Source organism: Entamoeba invadens (genome assembly GCF_000330505.1).
Source record: "Entamoeba invadens IP1 unplaced genomic scaffold scaff_1105074725615, whole genome shotgun sequence".
In the NCBI taxonomy this organism is placed as follows: domain Eukaryota; phylum Evosea; order Mastigamoebida; family Endamoebidae; genus Entamoeba; species Entamoeba invadens.
Window position 1 is genome coordinate 108,053 of NW_004440300.1, and position 8,100 is coordinate 116,152.

The following is an 8,100-nucleotide window of genomic DNA, read 5'->3' on the forward strand; positions in this document are numbered from 1 at the left end:
ACATGTCAAAACAACTCAAAACTAGAAAATGTTATCTTATTAAAACTATTGATTGTTTCCAATTTTGTGTCATTATAGAATGTTCTATTTGTGATATTTATTTCGATTGGAACAGTTACTTCTGTTAATGATATACATGTTTTAAACACTCCGATTCCAAAAGACTCGATTTGATCTTGCAAAGTTACTAAAGACAATGGAATCAATGAAAATGCGTTATAACCAAATTCAGACACACTTGAACCAAAAGTGACAAAAAATATTTACGAAATGTAAAAGCTTTTTCTTTGAAGTGAGTCCCTTTTTCTATATTAGTTGATGTTGTGATCTCAACACATCCACTGAATGTGTATTTTGGTACTATAGTAACCCCTTTAAAATCTGCGGTTATTAAATTTGCACAGTTACTAAAAAATTAGTACCAAACCCACCAGATGGATTACTCGTTGAAAGACTGAAACTTAGTCGAGTGTTTTTAAACACATAATTACAAATATTTTTAACATTATTTTCAAAAGATAAAATATTCAAATCACTATTAAAAAACAAAATTGTTGAAATATTAAACATTCTTTATCAAGTGTTTGTTTTAAGTAAAGTCCATTCTTTAAAAAATACTCGCTTAAATAACAAGAACATAACTTTAATTTCTTTTTGTCAAAAAATGCATTTTTTAAATGCTGATATTTTTGAATCTTCAATTTTTATAATTGTAGTAATAAAAATTAATTTTATAGCACCTTTAAATGCAAAAGCTTTAATAGTCAATATATTAGTATTTTTTTTTAAAAAAAATACTGGTTATTTGATGTATGTTTTTAAACCAACTTTTGTATTAATAATTTTAAGCTGTAGATTCGATAGTCACCTTGTTTAACAATGAGTTGTCCCACATTTAACAAAGTTGTTAATTGTGTTGATTTGATAGTATATTTTTGGCCTTTATAAAACCCAGAATAAAAGCAAATAATATTAAATAAAATATTAAATAAATGATTAATATTGATTTATTCTTTTTAAATATAACGAATTATTATTGTCAATAAAATAACTTACAAATTGGTACTTAAGAAAAATATTAAAAATATAGATAATTCTTTGGGCTAAAATACATTTTCTGCATTAAAGTTCATTTTTCCAACTGTAATTTAAAATATAAATTCCCTTTATAACCTAAAAATAAAAAAATCATCCTAAAAGTACTACAGTATGGACACTCTCCCCAAGGTTGACCATTTCCCTGTTAGATTTTTGGTAGATTCCCAAAATTGCATTATAATTTTAAACAATTATTGATAATAATATGTATTTTTTGTATTCATAGAATGATATAAATTGTATTGAAAAGAACCCAATTAATGGTAAGAAAATCTTATGTTATGTTATGTTATATTTCAATATCATAATTTAACATATATAAACAATGGTAAAAAAATTATAAGCTAAATATGTCAAAAAAAATAAAAATATTTTTTTTTTGAAATAATAGACATAATATAGTTATTCTGTCACCGAGAGCCGGGAACTATTCAAAAAACAATTTTATTAGGCCCAACAACTCCAAATCCTAGAAGATGGGCTTGATCTCTAATGAGAAATTAAAATGATCAGAACATATACAGGTCAATACTAAACTCCAATAGTTTTCTAAAACTATTTTAAGTCTTCAAGTGATTGGTTAAAACTTAAAAAAATGTTTTTATTTAGAAACAATTTTTGGATAACGATTGTAGGCCAACTCTATAAACATGTATTTTAAATTTGTTTTTTTTTGATGTCATTTATTACGGTTTCACACAAGACGAGACTTGTTATGATAATGTCTTGAACAGTTATAAACAAATGTATTTTATATATTTTTATTTTTATTTTTTGTTTTTGTTTTTGTTATACAACACTTCTTGTTGTCCGATTTTATATCGTACTTATTCGGGATAACCTCGTAATAAATTTACTTTGAAGTTTGAGATATTTAATATAATTTGATGAATTTTATCATGCCTGTATAATTTTTGTATAAAGTGAGGGGAGATATTTACGTTTTTTGGATTTATCTTGACCATATTTGTAAAATGCCGAAACAAAAAAATGAACAATTTATAATAAATACAAAACATAAAATCACTTATGTTAAATTATTTAAATTGATATATGTTAATATTAATAAAACCAATCAATGAATTTTTATTTGTTGGTTGGTTGGTTTGTGTATTTGACTTTTTAAAGAGTAAGTTGTATGTTTCTGTTATTTAATAAATTATTGTTTAATTGGTGATTGTCACTCAGAACCACATTTCATAATTTCAATGTTGCAAACTTTAAATTATCAACACGTGTTGCATTAAATTTTTAGACTTCTAAAAAAACAGTTTTAATAACTTATGTACATGTGAGTCTTTAGTCATAACCCTTTTTGTGTAAATTGTGATATTCTCTTAATTTTGGTGTTATCATTTAAAGTTAAGATTGATTTTACATGTTTACATCATTAAAAGTTAACACATTTTATATTTTGGCTATCTTTTAAAACAAAAATGTAGCAATTAACAGTGAAACATTATAAACAAACTATTTTTATTAAATTATTGAAAATCATATTTAATAAGAGTATCCATTTAAATTAATCATAATAGTTGTGGTGTTATCGAAATATACTTGTTTACTATTATGTGTTGTAATTTAAAAAACAATAAAATAACAATTATAAAAAACAATAGTTTATAATATCTCGCTCATAAATTGTTATCAACAAATAGCTGTTGAATAACAATTGTAAATATTGATGTAGTTACATAATAAAATTGATAACAATTGTTTATATTTGCTTTTTTATTGTTTCAACAAAACGTCAAATAAATTACACAAAGTTACAATTAGTATTTGAAAATAACAATATCAATAACAGTCATTATTCTACTAAAAATTAAATTCGACAATATTTAACAATATTATATAATTGTTATTAATTATTAATTTTGATGTGCTGACTTTTTTTACCGTGTTTAGTGGTGTTTTTTGTATGTTAAGTTGCTTTCATATTTTTTATAATAATAATAATTATTATAATGTATGGTTATTTTTCTCATTGTGAAATAGTTTTCAAATAATTGAAAATAATTAAAAGAAATAGTAAATGATATTGAGTAATTATTTGGCAAATTTTCATGTTTGTAATATTTTGCAAACTTATAAAAGTACTTTTTCAAAATACAGTCAAACCTCTATCGAATAGCACCTCTATCGAGTGGTACCTTTATCGAATGGGATTTTTAGCCAATTAAAATTGGATACCGCTCGATAAAGAACTGTTTTTTATATGTTTTTATTTTAATATTTCGGGAAAAATAGATTTTTTTTCTTTGGATTTGTGGTAAAATGTTTTTTAATTTCATTTTATTATAACACTAAGACAAAAAATAATAAACAAATAAACAAGTTTATTAAATGGTAAAAAAAGTATTAAATATTTTAATTTTTAAAAGTGAATTAACAATTATAAAACGTGTTCTAAACAACACATTTGTATAAATTCCATTTGTATAATAAATTTAATTAAAATTGTCAATTAGTTTTGGCTTGGTGTTAAATCGTTCAATTCACAAAATTCTATATATTTAGTGGTAGTATCCTTTACTTCTTCTTCTTTTGTTTGAACTTGTTCTTTGAGATCTTCCAATTCCATCATTTGTTTGACAAGTGATGTTTCCATTTCAATTTTTCGTTGTATTACATCACCACTGTTAGGTATTTCATCTCTTACTACATCAACGTCTTCTTCAATCAAGTCTTCAATATGATAGCCCAATGTATCAATTTGGTCAAATACATTTTCTCCTTGATACAAAGCATGTCTCCAACAATTGATTATTGTTTGAGATGTAACATCTTGATACCAACAAGCGGTTAATAATTTAATTGCATCTCCAACATTGAGTTTTAGTCCAGTGTAAATTTTATTCGCAGATACAACTTCGCTTATTGCTCTGGTGTATTCGGAAATAATTTTCCTTTTATATGCACATTTTAACGAATGAATGATTCCAGCATCACACGGTTGAAACACCGATGTTGTATTTTTTGGAAGAAATTCCAACCTGATGTGTTTAAGAATCAACTCATATTCATGATATCGAGTACTTTTTATACCTTTATAGACATGTCTTGGTTTTTCTTTATAAAACCCAAGACTTAACGTCAGTTTATGATTCGGAGCGTTGTCTACAATAAGAAGAATACATCGGCCACTAATGGTTAGTCTGTCTTCCCATTCAATTAACCAATCATGGAAATGCTCAGTGTCCATCCAAGCGTTTTCTTGTGCGCTATAATACTTTTTTATGGTCTGATATTCTGGTTTGTTAAGCCACCTTGGTTCATGATATTTACCAATCACAAGCAAGTCTTCTTTGTTTCCAGCAAGTGAACAGCAAACCATTACAGTGACTCTTTCTTTGCTTTGTTTTGCTCCATGGTTGTTTGTTAAATCCGACATTGTTTTGTCTGGAAGCAATTTGAAATATAGTCCAGTTTCATCTGCGTTATAAACATTTTCTGGTTGGTATTGAGCAATGATATCAACCAGATAATTTATTTGTGTTTGAAGATCTTGTGGATTTACTGAATTACTCTCTCCGCTGTTTTTTTTTGGATTTTAAATTGTATCTTGAACAAAATCCAGTGATCCAACCATTAGAAAATTTCAAGTCCTCGTAACCATTTTTCGCACAGTAACTATTGGCAAACGATTTGATGACTTCATATGTTACAGGACAATTATACCGTTTTGTTGTAATAATCATATTGTTTAGGTAATCTTCCATGTCTTGATGTTTAACCTTTCTTGATAATTTAGATGAACCAGGAATTCCCTTTTCGATCAAAGTACTTGGTATACCTTTTTTTAATAAAATTCTTAAAGATTCTCTTCCTGGTTTTTTGTTATATTTTTCTTCGGTTTTTCGAATCAGAGTGTCTACACTTTGTGTGGGATTTGTTTTAAACCATGACAAAATTGTTTTCTTTTCGTCAATGGTCAGAAAGACTTTCTTTTTGGGTGACGACATTTATGATTTTTCAGTTTTTTCAGTTAATTTTTAAATGCAAAAATGCTTTTATAGTTAAAACGTGTATATATTTTTTTTCTTATGTATTTAAATTTTATATAACCTATTTTTGAAAAAAAAATAAAAACTGTTTTATTGTGTCAAAAAAGTCAAATAATAAAAATAGAAAAACCCGCTCGATAAAAATAAAATTTCCTGAAATTACCACTCGATAGAGGTTTGACTGTAAGTTTTATTTGATTTTATTATTTTAATAGTATTTTAAAATTGATTTAAATAATATAGTTTTGTTTAGTAATGACAATAATTATTACACGTCATTGAGTTATGTCAACAGAGTCTATAAAAGACGGTCCAAACAACTAAATACATAAAATGCAAATCTTTGTGAAGACCCTCACTGGTAAGACAATCACATTGGAAGTAGAGCCAAACGATTCAATTGATGCTATTAAAGCAAAAATACAAGAAAAGGAAGGCATTCCACCAGACCAACAAAGACTTATTTTTGCTGGTAAACAACTTGAAGAGGGAAAAACCCTTTCTGACTACAACATTCAAAAGGAGTCAACACTTCACCTCGTCTTGAGATTGAGAGGTGGATATTAAGCATTTCGTCTCTTTGTATTCGTCTTGCTTTGTAATTCATTTTACTTGCTAATTTACTGTTGAACATTTCACAACAATATGTTGTGAGTTGGATAGAATTGATAATCTTTATTTTAATATAAAATATTAAATACAAACAAAAAATGCATTTGCCGGGACTCGAACCCGGATCTCCACCTTGGAAGGGTGGAATTCTGCCCTTAGACCACAAATGCTTCTTGATATTTTCTCTATTCTAGATTGATTAAGTCGGTAGGTTTAAAAAATATGAATAAAGAAGAACTTGATAAAATTCATTATTATTATAATCATCGATTCTAGTTAATTGTATAATAATTATACTAAAACTTTAAATTTTTTTACTTGTGTATATCAAAACAAATCTTATATCAATAACACATGTCTAAGCGCGTTGATGTGTACTCCATTCAAATTATTGAGTCTTATTTAAATGAATATGATGGTTTTTTGTTATTATATTAGTTTGTGAGTCGTATGAATATATGCTTGATTAAATTTAAAAACATCCAATTAATATCACTTCAATAACAAACAAAATTTTCAGTACATTCAAACCTAATAATAATTCATAACATTTTTGATATAAAACTTATTATTAAAAAAAATTTCTTTTAAGTTATTAAAAAGGTCTCAAAGAGTGTCTGATACAAATTAAGAATATCAATGAGTGTCCTCTTGCTGTTTATACAAAAAACAGACTTATTTTAACACTAAAATTTTAGAATTCACAAAGAAAATTAAAACCAATTCATTCAAAGAATGTCTTGGGACTTCAATACCGTTTCCAAACTTGATTATCGAAATATCTCAGTTTGTGTTTTCTTATTGTTATAATATCACATAAATTGCATTGCTGCCACATCTTATACACCTTAGTAATTGGGTGTTTAATCAATGTATGAGATTTATAGTAATAAAATTCCCAGACCTGCTTGAGTGATTTCAAAAACGTGTTTTTGTAAATGTATTTTTTTTCTGAATTTTTGGAACAAACGTCATTTTTATTGGCATTCATGCTTTTGGTGGATCTTTTATTTAAAAGTTTACAGTTGACAATAATGTGTGTAGAAGATTACTTGTTCTTTATTTGTTATTTATTAAAAAGTTTGACACTTCCACAAAGTCTTAAAAAAGTTGGAAAACAATGTTTTGCCAAATGTTAATCACTTGAAAGTGTATTTTGCGAGTCAAAAAAGTGGTTTATGACTTGTGGTGTTTTATTTATTTCTTTAATTTAAAAATTGTTTTTAATATTCAATTAACAATAATTAAAATTTTCTGTTGTTGCAATTATAATATTAAATTTGCCAAATTGGAGATGTTGAATGTATTTTTCATTGCTTGTTTATGAAGTAATACAACTTTAAAAAAGTTGTTATACTAGAGACTTTATAAACGATTGACTTGATAAAACTTTTTTGTAAATAATAAGTAAACAATCACTTGTCTGAAATAACCTTTACCATTTTCAAAACACAATCTTTATTGATTCCAGAAAAGTCAAAAGTAGACTCATGGCACCTTTCTATTTTTTGGATAAATTACTTCTTTCAAACTTTTGCAATAATAAAATGCTCTTCTTCCTAAGTATTTTATTTTATCATTAAAAACGACTTTTTCAAGTTGAGTGCAATGCTCGAACGCATCTCTTTGCACCACTTCCAAATTTTTGGGCATTTCGATTGTTTTAAGTTCGTAATTCCCCTTGAAAGCATAAGCTTCAATAGTTTTTACGGTCACCAAGTTTAATAGACGTAAGCATATTTAAAGTGAAACACATTCTTGGTATAGTCACAATATTCCCATCCAAATCAATATATTCCAAAGGACAATCAGTAAAGCATTTCCTTTTAAGTTTTTCAAGATTTTTTAAAACCAATTTGACTATTTCACCTGATCGAGTGTAAGCGGGATATAATGATTTATACTCTTTAAAATTACTTCTGTCAAAACAATAAAACAGATTTTGCATTCCGCCGTTGATTAATAATTGTTTTACAAAGTACCCTTCATCTTTAAACGTTTGAGCTTTTTCATTTGTATTTTGAACGTAAATTTGTGTTAAGTTTGTTGCTCCTTTTGCACAACAATAAGAAAATTTGTGTGTCGAATTTTTAAATGTTATTGATTCCAATTTCATACAATTTCGAAAGCAACTCTTTGACACTCTATTTGTTTGGGATGGGAAATCAAATGTTTTTAAAGCGCAATTTTCAAAGGAATTATCCCCAATGTAAGTCACTGTATCTGGTACTTTAACACGTGTCAACTTCGTGCAATTTTGAAAACAACAATTTTGGAGCTCGACGAGTTTTTGAGGAAGAAATTAATGATACCAAAGAATCGCATCCCATGAAACAAGATTGTCCCAATGAGGTAATATTGTCTGATAAATGTATGTTACTAG